The sequence below is a fragment of the Ambystoma mexicanum genome, chromosome 9, assembly GCF_040938575.1.
Source record: "Ambystoma mexicanum isolate Mex_15411 chromosome 9, UKY_AmexF1_1, whole genome shotgun sequence".
Lineage (NCBI taxonomy): Eukaryota > Metazoa > Chordata > Amphibia > Caudata > Ambystomatidae > Ambystoma > Ambystoma mexicanum.
The window spans coordinates 702,129,899-702,142,936 of record NC_090931.1 but is presented as its reverse complement, the minus strand read 5'-3'; the positions used below and the strand labels follow the sequence as shown (position 1 = coordinate 702,142,936).

General features: G+C 53.3%; 1 protein-coding gene across 2 annotated transcripts in view; it reads right to left on the bottom strand.

The window, feature by feature from the left end:
- The window catches only part of CREB1 (cAMP responsive element binding protein 1), a 379,690-nt gene that overhangs the window by 129,397 nt on the left and 237,255 nt on the right, over positions 1–13,038 (bottom strand). The gene's annotated exons all lie outside the window — the stretch shown is intronic.

The following is a 13,038-nucleotide window of genomic DNA, read 5'->3' as shown; positions in this document are numbered from 1 at the left end:
ATATCTGACCCTACACTTAGGGCAGAATCTAAAAGGAGTCCTTTCCATAGCCAAAGGGAAGGATGACCAGACCAAAAGGGAAAAGAGGGGAAAGGAGGAAAGACATACTAAACAATATGGCCACCCCCACCCCACTCTCCCTACTGTATAGGTCGGCCAGAGGGCCCGACCATGCGGAAAATCCGGCCACAGGACCTTAGACGCCGAAATCCACAACCGTAGACGTTTTCCCCCGTAGTCTTCGTCGAAGATGTTCTTATTGGGTGAAGTGACTTAACGGGGAATAAACCGACAATTCAGTAAAGATAAACAATGTCTCTAGTAAGAGCTCCACTATAGGGCGACCAGTTATCTGGGCGGAAAAAAACAATCTGAGGGAGCTCCGCGCGTGAGGGATTTTGGGTACTACACACGTCACTATAGGGATAGTGTTACAGACACGCCTATGCCGACGTCCGCTTTCGGTCCCCGAAAGACAAGATGTAATACTCCGCGGTTACCACTGGATGTCGGAGCATATGCACAGCATGTGATTCTAAGGAACAAGTTACTTACCTGTAACTGTTGTTCTCCAGCATGGGTCTGGCATGGATTCACATGCTCATGAATATTCCCCGTCGTCAGGCTGGGAATCCTCGGTAAAGAAAAAACCAGTATCAGTTTCGTTTCTGATCTGTCTTTCGTAGTAATAACCAATCACTGGTCTCTGCGTCATACTGACCACAGCCAATGACTGCCCTCTACCTAAGCACCGCCTCTGGCAGCCATCTTCAGATTTGGAAGCACGTGAAGTGGCAGTATGACCAAGTGAAGAGCCGCAGAGGGGTAGGCGGGAGGGTTCGCATGTGAATCCATGCCAGACCCATGCTGGAGAACAACAGTTACAGGTAAGTAACTTGTTCCTTCTCCAGCATGGGGTCTGGCATGGATTCACATGCTCATGAATAAAGAATACATAGCAGTACACACATGCACAACCACGGGAGGTGGCAAAGGCTCAACATTAAGCATCACATCAACTCAACATTAAGCATCTTACCTCCTCACCAGGCTCACCTCAGGCGAACAGGTTGCGCAGCACTGCTTGGCCGACCCTGGACTCCTCCCTGGAATCCCGGTCGACGCAGTAGAATTTCGTGAAGGTGTGCGTCGACCTCCACGTAGCAGCCCTGCATATGTCCAGCAGGGGCACACCAGATAGGAACGCCGTGGTAGCTGCGATCGCTCTGGTGGAATGGGCTCTCGGACGGCCAGGCAGCGGTCGGTTTGCCAACCGGTGACAGTACATGATACAGCCGGAGAGCCATCTGGAGATGGAAGCCTTCGAGAGAGCCTTCCCCTGATTGACAGGTCCAAAGTTCACAAAGAGTTGTGACGTCTTCCGAAAACCTTTCGTGCGGTCCACGTAGAACTTCAGCGCTCTAGCTACATCCAGCGAGTGCAAAGTCCTCTCAGCCGGCGACGAAGGCGACGGGAAGAACACAGGTAACACCAAGGGTTCGTTGAGATGAAAGTCCGACGGTACCTTGGGCATGAAGGAGGGGTGCGTCCTGAGCACTACCCTCGTGTCGTGGAAAGTCAAGTACGGTGCCTTGCAGGAAAGGGCCTGGATCTCTCCCACTCGTCGTGCGGAGGTGATGGCCACGAGAAAAGCTGTTTTCCACGATAGAAACTTCAACGGGGCCGAGTGCAGAGGCTCGAACGGAGGTCCCATGAGTTTGGTCAGTACCACGTTGAGCTCCCACGCCGGGGCCGGAGCCTTCACCGGCGGGAACGATCTGAACAGTCCCTTCATGAACTCTTTCACCAGACGATGAGACCACAAGGACGTCCTGCCCGTGGTTCTGGTGTATCGGGAGATCGCAGCAAGATGAATCTTGATGGACGCGTGTGCCAGACCAGCTTTGGCCAGCGTCAGCAGGTACGGCAGCACTTGGGGAGCCGTAATCCGTAGAGGGTTAATCTTCTGTGCGTGGCACCAGACAGAGAACCTCTTCCATTTGTGTCCGTAGCATTTAAGAGTCGAGGACGCCCTGGCCTTTGCAAGAACCTCTCTGCAGTCGGCCGGTATGTCGTATCCTCCAAACTCTAGCGCTGCAGGAGCCAGGCCTGCAAGTTCAGCGACTTCGGGTCGTGGTGGAGGATGGCGCCTCCTTCCCTGGAGAGTAGATCCGCGTCCGCCGGCAGCTTGATTGGCGGGGACGCCGACAAGTCCAGAAGGTCCGGGAACCATATCTGCCTCGGCCACGCAGGTGCGACGAGGATCATCCTGCACCGTGACCTCTTGAGCTGGTTGACGAGCCGGATTAGCAGAGGCAAGGGAGGGAACGCGTAGAGGAACAGGCCCTCCCAGGGGAACGAGAAAGCATCGCCCATGCTCCTCGTCTGGGGAAACCTGCTGGCGAACCTCCGGCACTTGGTGTTCGTCGCCGTCGCGAACAGGTCGATCTGGGGTGTGCCCCACCGTCGGAAGAGGCGATCCACCAGATCCTGCCGTAGTTCCCACTCGTGGCACGAGCGCAGCTCCCTGCTGAGTGAGTCGGCGATGGTGTTTTTTATCCCTGCCAGATGAAACGGCACCAGAAGAATCCCTTGGGCGACGGCCCAATGCCACAGGTCCTGCGCCTCCTTGGACAGCGCTGGGGACCTGGTTCCGCCCTGTTTCCTGATGTAAAACATGGTGGTGGTGTTGTCGGTGAAGATCCTCACCACCTTGCCCTTGAGGGACGGAAGGAAGGACCTGAGGGCCCAAAACACTGCACGGAGCTCCAGGACGTTGATATGCAGGGACTTCTCCGTCGGGAGCCAGAGTCCCCTTGCGTGCAGATTTTCGGTGTGCGCTCCCCACCCTTCTAGGGAGGCATCCGTGGTCACAGTCACCTGGTGGGCTGGGGTCTGGAAGTCCATGCCCGCCGTCAGATGCGCGCGGGTGCCCCACCACCGTATCGCTCGTCGGAAACTCTCGTCGAGCTTGATCCTTTCCTCGAAGCTGCCCGTCGTCTGGATCCAGCGCGCATCCAGGAACTCTTGCAACGGGCGCATCCGGAGCCTGCACATGGGAATGAGGTAGATGCAGGAAGACATCATCCCGAGGAGGGACTTGATGGACCTCACCTTGGCCGCGTCGGCCACCAACATCCGTTGCACCTTGCCCAAGATGGTCCTGGTCCTCTCCTCCGACGGGGAGGCCAGAAGGGACACTGTGTCGAGCCTCGCTCCCAGAAACAGTGCGACTTGCGCGGGCACCAGGTGGGATTTGGCGTAGTTCACGGAGAATCCCAGGTCCGTGAGGAGTTGGACGGTCCTTGCCGTGTGGACCACGGCGAGCTCCCTCGTCTTGGCGCGGATGAGCCAGTCGTCCAGGTAGGGGTAGACGTGAATCCCCTCGCGGCGCAGCTGCGCCGCCACCGGTGCGAGGCACTTGGTGAAAACCCTGGGTGCCGACCGCAGTCCGAAGGGAAGGGCTTTGAACTGGTAATGACGCCCTTGGACCACGAATCTGAGGAATTTTCGGTGCCCCTTTAGGATGGGAATGTGGAAGTAGGCATCCTCCAAATCCAACGACGATAGGAAGTCTCCTTCTTTCAGCTGACCCAGGACGTGCTGGAGGGTGACCATCCGGAACTTCTGCGCCTTGATGAACTTGTTCAGGCGTCGCAGGTCCAGGATGGGGCGCCATCCTCCCGTCTTCTTCTTCACGAGGAAGTAACGCGAGTAGACTCCGGAGCCCCGAAGCCTCTTTGGGACGAGTTCGATGGCGCCCTTCCTGAGCATCGCCTTCACCTCCAGGAGAAGTTGAGGGACGTGAAGTTCTTTCCTGGCCACGGGGGGGACGCGCGGGCACCTTCTTTGAAACTCGAGCGCGTGGCCCCGGGCCAGGGCGTCCAGCACCCAACGGTCGGTGGAGATGGACTCCCACACGCTGACGAAGCCCGCCAGCCGGCCTCCCACCGGGGTGCTTCGGTGGGGGCCCGACCCCACGGCCGGTTCAATCCTGCTTGGACGCGGCCTTGCCGCCTTGGCCCCCTTGGCGACGACGGCGGGGGCCGCCAGACTTGCCTCGTCCTCTGTAGGCCTCTTGCGACGACGAGCGGGCCGCTTGACGGTAGGAAGCGAAACCGCCGCCGGAACCTTTGGAGGCGCCCTTGCCTCCGCCGCTCCGAAAGGGCGTCCGCCGTTGCTGCAGCACTCCAAGGGCCCGGGCCGTCTCCGTATCCGCCTTGATGGCCTGAAGGGAATCGTCCACTGTCTTCCCAAACAGGTTGTTCCCGTCGAAGGGCATGTCCAGGACCCTGTTCTGGACGTCCTGCCGAAAGTCCGTAGCCTTGAGCCATCCGCGCCGTCGAAGGCAAACGCCGTTGCCCATCTGGCGGAACCCAGTGTCGGCGATGTCCGTCGCCACGGTGATGGCGTGGTCCGAGGCCACCTCACCTTCCTGCAGGATCTCAAGGGCCTCCGCCCTCTTGTCGTCCGGCAGAAAATCCAGCAGGGGAGCTATCTTGTACCAGAGTTCCCTGTCGTAGCGGGCCACGATAGCCAAGGCGTTGGCCGCTTTAATCGTCGTCCGGGACCCGGTACTTTTTCTCGTACCGGTCTCTTTTCGCTGGCGTCGTGGAAGGGTTCTTGAGGAGGGAAAGGCCCTCATCCCAAATGTCGTCCAACAGAGGCACTGCGAGGACCGTCTTCCTCTTGGTCTCGCGCCGTTGGTAAAGGAAGCCTTCCTTTTTCTTCTCCTCAGGGCAGAGTTGGAAAAGCTCGGATGCCCTGGCGATCATTGAGTGGAACGATCCAATCTCGTCGGGCGGAGAAGCCCTGGGGGGAGGCGACGACGGAAAATCCTCGTCGTATGCCTCGTCGTCCGTACCCGTCGCTGCCGTGTCAGTCCCCGTTGGATGGGGCGCGATGGTTGAAAAGGAGGCGGTGGATGGATCCTTCTTTTCTTGGTAGGGGGAACACCAGAAGGTCCCGGTTCTGGATCCCCCGACGGGAGAGGTTCCTCCGTCGGTAACGGTAGTCTCGTCCTTATCTCGGAGCATAAGGACTGTATAGCCAACAAAATGGCCGCTGAGTTGTCCTGCGGCGCTGGCAGAGGGGAATCCGACGGGCGAGCAGGGGCCCCGTCGGTATCCTCGACGATGTCGTCGTCGTCACCTGCGTCGGGGCCCATTCCGACGGGCTGGTCTTGTTCCACGCCTAGGCCGTGGCTTAAGACCTCGATCAGTTCCTCTTCTGAGGTTGAGGCCGAATCTCCGACGACGCCCTGCCCCACCTTCTTCCCCACGGAGGGTTTCACGGGGGTCCTATCGATGGGCACGAAAGAAGACTCCCTCCGAGGAGGCAGGGAGATTCTGGGCCCCGAGGCCGCCACCACTGGTGCAGCCTCCACAGGCTGGGCCAGGGCCGCCGCGACCGTTTCGATAGAGGGCTTGGTCGAATGGATCAAGGCCTTCACCACCTTAGGTGCGCTCACCGCCTTATCCTTGAGGGAGGGGGCACTGCCACGCTCCTCCTCTGCCTTAGAGCTCGACCGGGGTCTCTCCAGGAGCTTCGCCGGGTGCTCGGCCTTCCTCTTACCCGACCCAGAGCGTTGGCTCGTGGTTGATGGTGCCGGGGAGGGTGCGCCCTGCCTGGCGCCCGTAGAGCCCGACCGTTCGGCGCTCCCGGTGCCAGCGGACTCGCGGTGCTTGGCCTTATGTTGGGCCCCCGTCGCCGGGGCGCCCTCAAAGGTCTTAGAAGACCGCTCAGATTTCTTCTTCTTCTCGCCAGACGGGCTCTTACCCTCCAGCCAGCTGGCGAGACGTTGATGGCGGTCCTTCATGGTCCGTTCCGACATGTTGCCGCAAAACGCACAGTCCTTCTCCACGTGCGTCTTGTCCCCATGAAGGCAGTAAAGGCAGAAAGAGTGTTCGTCCTCCTTGAAGACGTTCTGCAGCTGGCATCCAGGGCAGGCCCTGAACAGCTTTCCGGGCGTCGAGCTTCCCTTCTCCTGGGCCATCTCCGAGACCGGGCCTGAGAAGCTTCTGGAGTCCTCCGAAGTGTAGCTCGACGAAATCTTCACCCTTGAGGGGCACAGATGAATCCGACACGGGTCCCCGTTGATCGGATGTAGGATCGGTGGAGCTTGAGGCTCTTTTGACCGAAAGAATCGAAGTTTTTGTGAAAAAGCGCGAAAAAATAGCACTAACGCTCGAGAGCAATAGCACGAGGATCCCAACACATGAACGTGCGGTAAAAATCTGAAGATGGCTGCCAGAGGCGGTGCTTAGGTAGAGGGCAGTCATTGGCTGTGGTCAGTATGACGCAGAGACCAGTGATTGGTTATTACTACGAAAGACAGATCAGAAACGAAACTGATACTGGTTTTTTCTTTACCGAGGATTCCCAGCCTGACGACGGGGAATATTCATGAGCATGTGAATCCATGCCAGACCCCATGCTGGAGAAGCAGATTAACAAGCATCAAAAATACAAATACAATCATAGACGCAGAAAAGTTATTTCTGACAAACCTTTACCATGCAGCATCACAAGGGTTATCTACTCAGGGAAAGGCGGTAAAGGAAGCTGGTCCTACCTTATGCAAAGAGGTGGCAGAGCACTGCTTGTCCAACTGCAGATTCCTTGCTGGCATATTCTGCTAGGCAGTAGTGTTTGGCGAATGTGTGCAGAGTGCTCCAGGTAGCGGCTCTGCAGATGTCCTTCAAGGGTACCCCTGCGTGAAACGCTACTGATGCCGCTCTCCCTCTGGTGGAGTGTGCTGAAGGCGGTCTGGAGAGAGGATCGCCCTTCAATTGATGACAATGGGTGATGCATAACAAGACCCATCTTGCCAGACTTTGTTTGGAGATATGTTGCCCTTTTGTGCGGCCCGCGAAGGCTATGAACAGTCTGTTAGATAAGCCGAACTCCTTAGTTCTCTGCAAGTAGAATTTCAAAACCCTAGTCACATCTAGGGAATGTAAAGCTCTTTCCGCCTCCGAGGTATGGTTCCAGAAGAAAGATGGTAGAACAATGCGCTCTGTGAGTGTCATTTCCAATAAGACCTTGGCCAGAAACTTTGGGTGTGTCCTCAAAATGACGCGGTCTTGCTGAAACAAAGTAAAAGGAGGTTCTGAAGACAAGGCTTGTAATTCACTGATCCTCCTGGACGAAGTCATGGCTATCAAAAAGCCGTTTTCCAAGATAAGAATTTTATTTCACATCTGTGAATGGGTTCGAAAGGGGTTCCAAGAGGGCCATGTTTAGGTCCAGGAAGGAATTGATGAGGGCGTAGGAGGGTAAGTACGCAACAACCCCTTCAGGAAGATCTTGATGGCCGGAAGAGAGAGTAATGGCTGCGCTTCTGGAGTCGTCGTGTATGCTGATATGGCCGACAGGTCAACTTTGATGGAGGATAGGGAGAGACCTGTCTTCGCCAAATGTAATAAGTAAGGTAGTATCTGTTCTACCGAAGCTGTAAGTGGGTTAATCGTAAATGTTTCACACCACTTAGAGAAGCGGGTCCATTTCTGCACGTAGGGGATCCTTGTCGAGGGGCTCTAGAGGCCCTGATTATGTCCCAGCAGTCCGCCGGAAGGTTCAAGTTCATGAGTTTGCGCTGCTCAGGAACCAGGCTTTCAAGGAGAGGCTCGCTGGGTTGTGGTGGAGGACCTTGTGGTTCTGCTGAGTCAAGAGGTACTGATGAGCCTGGTGGCGAATTGGAGGCCACCGGGAGAGATGCTGCAGAGTCGGATACCAGATCTGTTGCGCCCAGTCCGGCGCCATTAGGATCATGGAGCAATCCTGTTCCTTCATTCTTCGCAGAACTCTGGCTATGAGGGGAATGGGGGGGAAGGCATAAAGGAACTTCCCTGTCCAGTCCACCGAGAATGCATCTCCTGCTGACTGATGTTCCGGGTACCTTGAGGGGAATTCTTGACATTTTCTGGTGGCAAAGAGGTAGATCTGTGGATGGCCCCATACGGAGAAAATCTGTTGAACTTCCTTTTCGTCTAGCTCCCATTCGTGGTATGACACGTAGTCCCTGCTTGGTTTGTCCGCTAAGACATTGCCCACTCCCGGGAGATGTTCCGCCCTGATCTGACCATAGTAGTTGAGCTTCCTGTGATAAGATCTCCGACTGTGTGCCCCCTTGTTTGTGTAGTGCATGGAGGTTGTATTGTCTGTCTGAATGGTGAAGACTTGACCCGCCAATACTGGAAGGAAAGCTTTTAGAGCCCATTGGATCGCCCTGAGCTCTAGGACATTGATGTGGAGCTGTGATTCCTGGTCTGACCAAGCCCCTTTTGTCTGGGGGTCAGCCAAGTGTGCTCCCCATCCCGAAAGTGACGCATCTGCCCTTAAGTGAAGAGCGGATGTTGGTGCCTGTAATGGCATCCCTCAGACCAGGTTCCATGGAGTATTCCACCATCGAAGTGCCTTGTGCACTGCCATCGGTATCTGGACTACATCTTCCCATGAACCCATGGCTTGTTTCCATTGGTGGTCCAGGGCCTCCTGGATTGGTCTCATGCGAAGTCTGCAATTTGGTATGAGAAATATACATGAGGACATCATGCCCAGGAGGGATTTAAAAGAGCGTACCATGGCTGTCTCTTTTTCTAGGAACAATGATGTCGAGCGGAGGATGGCTATTACTCTGTCCGCCGATGGTCCTACCCTGGGAATGGTGATGTCGAACTCGGCCCCCAGGAAAACAACCGTCTTGCTGGATACTGGGCAGGATTTTATGTTGTTTATCGAAAAACCTAACCCTTTTAGGAGTTTTAGCATTTTCAATACTGCCAATTGAGCTTGACTGTAGGTGCTTGCCCTTATCAACCAGTCGTCCAAATATGGAAAGACCTCCGTTTCCAACCTTTTTGAGGTTCACTGCTACGGGTACCAGACATTTGGTAAATCCCCTCGGTGCTGATTTTAGCCCGAACGGGAGTACACTGAATTGGAAATGTAGGACTCCTATAGCGAACCTGAGGAACTGTCTGTGGGCAGGATAAATTGGAATGTGGAAATATGCGTCTTCTAAGTCCAGAGTGGCTAGGAAGTCGTTTCTGTTCAGCCACGTTAAGACGCCTTGCGGGGATATCATTTTGAATTTGATGCGTTGGATGTATTTGTTGAGTGCCCTTAAGTCCAATATGGGCCTCCATTGACCGTTTTTCTTTTTGATTAGAAAGAACGGGAATAGAAACCTTTTCCTTTCTGTGAATAAGGAACTGCCTCTATAGCTGCTTTGTGCAGTCATTTTTTAACTTCTACCATGACGTTCCGCAGCATGTGCACTTTGCGAGGGGTGGGGCAAGGGATGGAGGATTGTCTAGGAATTCTATGGTGCGACTCCTGCGGACCACCTGTAACACCCACTTGTCCGATGCTATCGAATTCCAGCGTTGAAAAAATTGGCTTACCCCTCCCCCCACAGGTGTTCAACATAGAGGGGGAAGAATCGAATAGTCAATTTTGTTGGTTCTGGGCTTTACCTTCGGAAGAGCCGTGCCTTCCTCTCTGGGAATACCTGTTGGCAGATTGATATCTGTTGCCTTGGAATGTGTTACCTTGTGACTTTTGACCATAGGAGGAATGCGTATATCCTCTGTCTTTTGACGCTGAACCTCGACAGGGCCAAAAACTGATGGCTCGAGCTGTATCTGTTTTAATTCCTTTTAGGTGGTCATCTACTTTTTTGCCAAATAAGTCTTGCCCTTCGAAGGGCACGTCCAAAATTTGTGCCTGCACCTCAGGCCTGAAATTCGTGGCCTTCATCCATGCCCGTCTCCTTAGCACCGTGCTGTGGGCCATTTGTCTGAAACCTGACTCGGACACATCGACAGCAGCATCGATCATGTGGTCTGAAGTAGTTTCTCCATCCACAATGATGGACCTGGCTTCTTCCTGTAAATCTGCCGGTAGATGTTTGGTCAGCTTGGACATGCGAAGCCAAAGTTTGCGGTCAAACCTGGCTGTCATGGCTAATGCGTTGCCCGCTCTAATCGTGAGAGATGCTGAGGAAGACACCTTTCTACCCTTGGCTTCCAGCTTACGACCTTCCCTGTCTGGAGGTGCCGACATTGGTGATGATGGGTTGGCTAACTTCTTTCTGGCCGCTACTGTGATGACTGAGTCTGGCTTAGTATGACCCCTTAAACAAAGCGGTGCCGAATCAGGTGCCTTGTACTTCTTTTCAGGTCTTGAAACTAACGCAGGTGTGGATAAAGGTGTGGCCAGTATCTTCGACCCAGACTCCCACATGGTGTTGAGAAGAGGAATGGTGGTAACGGTTCTTCTGCGTTTGTCTCTGATCATAAAGCACAGACTTCTTCTCTTCCGAAGAAACTTGCACTTTGAACAAGTCTGCAGCTTTACCAATTATAGTATGAAACGATACCAAATAGTCAGGGAGTAACGAATCACCTGGGAAGTCTTTCTTCCTGGGTTTCTCGACGATATTTATCATCCCATTCACTGGGAGCATCAGTTTCCTGCGTAGTCTCCCCTTCCTCAGGATCTGAAAAATCCCTGAACGGGTCCTCTTGCCAATCAGATACTGACACAGATGAAGGTACCGTAGTTGGATCTCGAACTGGCGATCAAGGTCTATGAGGTGATGCTGGAGAGGGGACTCTTGTCAGTGAAGCACTGAGTGTTCTGCTCCTGGATCTACGTGGAGGCTCAGGTGATCGTGCTCTTTTCTGTGGTCTACTCCTGGAAGGGAAGTGTCTGGGCGTGCTATGCCGAGGTGAAGCATCCCTCAGGGGGGTTCTTGGCTCCTTCGGTACAGAAGACCTATTCTTTTGTTCTTGGTGCCTGTTAAATTCCTCAATGATTCTTTGCATCGATGCCCTGAGCACCGGGTCATAAGGATCAGCAATGTCCTCTGAATCCGGTTGCCAAGGAGGGCTGTTTTCGGAATGAGGAAAGGTTGCTCACTAAGCATTTCCGTGTCTGAGAACTGAAGAATGACGTCCAGGAGTTCTGTCATCTCTTTTAAAGGGGACAGTTGTGCTCCAACTGGTTCAGGCGTATCTGAAATTGGAGACGGTGCTCCCAAAGACTTGTGGAGACTGCTCACATTGGATGGTTTATCCATGACGTCAGCGAATGGTGTTGTGGGTTCTACTTCTTCAGAAGACACAGAATCTTTCGGAGTCGTCGACTGTGGTTTCGCGGACGATGGCTTCGTTGACGGCGGTGGTTTCGTGGACAAACATTTTGTAGATGGTTGATCCGTTGACGAGAGCTTCGTGGAGTGTTTCGTCGACGAGTGATGGGCTTCCTTTGTCAACGAGGATTTTCATCGTGGACGATGGAGTGTTGTCGTAGTTGATGGTGGCTACGTCAACGGCTTGGTCGTCGGTAAGTCCCTGACCTTGCTGCCGCTCGTGGATGGCTTCTCCGTGGACAACTGTCCCCCCTACCCCCGCCATCCCCCCCTGGTTTTTTGAAAATGTCTCCTTACATTTGGAGGTGGTTTTTTCATCAGGATGACGTGCCTTGTGGTGTCCTGAGTCAAAGGAAGGCATAGACGAAGTGGCTTCCAACTTTCTTTTAGCCTTATGAGAGGGAGAGGAACTCCTTTCCACTGACGAGGCCCTTCTCTTACAAGTTTGTCTCTCAGATGGTTTAGTAGACAATACAGGAGCTGTCTTAGTAGACTACTCGTCAGAGGACAGTGTCTGTCTTGCAGGGTTTAGGTGGAGAAAGTCCTGCAATGTCACATTTGTTGATGTCATGTGGATATAAGCAGTAAATACAGTGGTCATGTGGATCCTTCATGTAGGCTAGTTTCTTCCTGCACCTCGTGCAGTGCCTGAACAGGGAAGGCTTCTTGGCAGACTGAAGCTCGGCCATGCTGAGGAGAACTTTCACTCGACGAAATAGTGCCAAGAAAAACATTTCTCAGAGCCCAAAGGCTCATAATATAAAGCCCCCAAGGAGGGGAGACCAGTAGAATGTATTACAAAAATATAAACTACACACAAAAGGTGAAACAAATTCGAAAGCTCAGAGCTGGAGGATTCCTTTTGTCTGATATACTGCGGTGAAAAATCTAAGATGGCTGACTGGGGGCGGAGCTTAAACCCTGTCACCTCATTGGTTGGGGCCATAAAGGACCAAAGTGAGGTGGAGGGACTACACAAAAGAATGGCTCATAGGCCACAATGGAGTACTTACATGCACTAGCTAGGAGAGAAGGGATGTATGTTAAAACATTTTAATAATTTTTTATCAGCTAGGATTCCCAGTCTGATGATGGGGAATATTCATGCATCTGAATCTATGAAAGATACAATGCTGGAGAAAGGTGAGTTTCAGCACAGTAGCAGGGCTTCACCGGGCAATTCAAAGGTCCAGGAGGATGCAGCAAGCTTCTTTTGTGGTTTCTTCATCAGGTGTTCTTCACACTGGTTGACTCTGCATCTAGTCCCAAAACCCTTACCTTTTAATCAGGTTTCTCCCATTCATGCACAGCCTAGGCTGCCACTCAAACAGCAGGGTGGCTATCCTGAAAGGACACCCAGTCAGCCAACCAACCAGGACTGGTTGTATTCATGCATTCCTAGAGACAAAGGACAGGGGAGTTTCGGGAACCTCCCTCACATCCTTCCTTTCCAGACACACTGGCGCAAGAGGCGGGTTTCAGGACTGTAGCCCGCCAAAGGCAAATAAAAAGGCTCAAACCTGGCTCAACGCACAGAGTAAACCCAAGAAAGACCTCACAAACAGAAAATAGTGCAAAAAGACGACCAGGGCCATTTTGACAAAATGGTCACCCATGGGTGCTATACTGCAGCTGAGGATTCAGCCTGAGGTAGAAAAGCACAATGGTAGGAAAATTAAACCAATGCCACCAGCCATTTAAAGTAGCGAGGGTAACATAAAAAATGTTACATGAGCAGGTAGGATAAGGGGCTACTAAGTAACCCCCCAGCACTCCACATAAAATGGTGTATGCTGGACCAACAAAGAAAAGGTAAGTAAAGCCAATTTCACTTTACTGTTCTTGGGAACGGTAGTTCACACAAGAAAAGGTATTTAAAC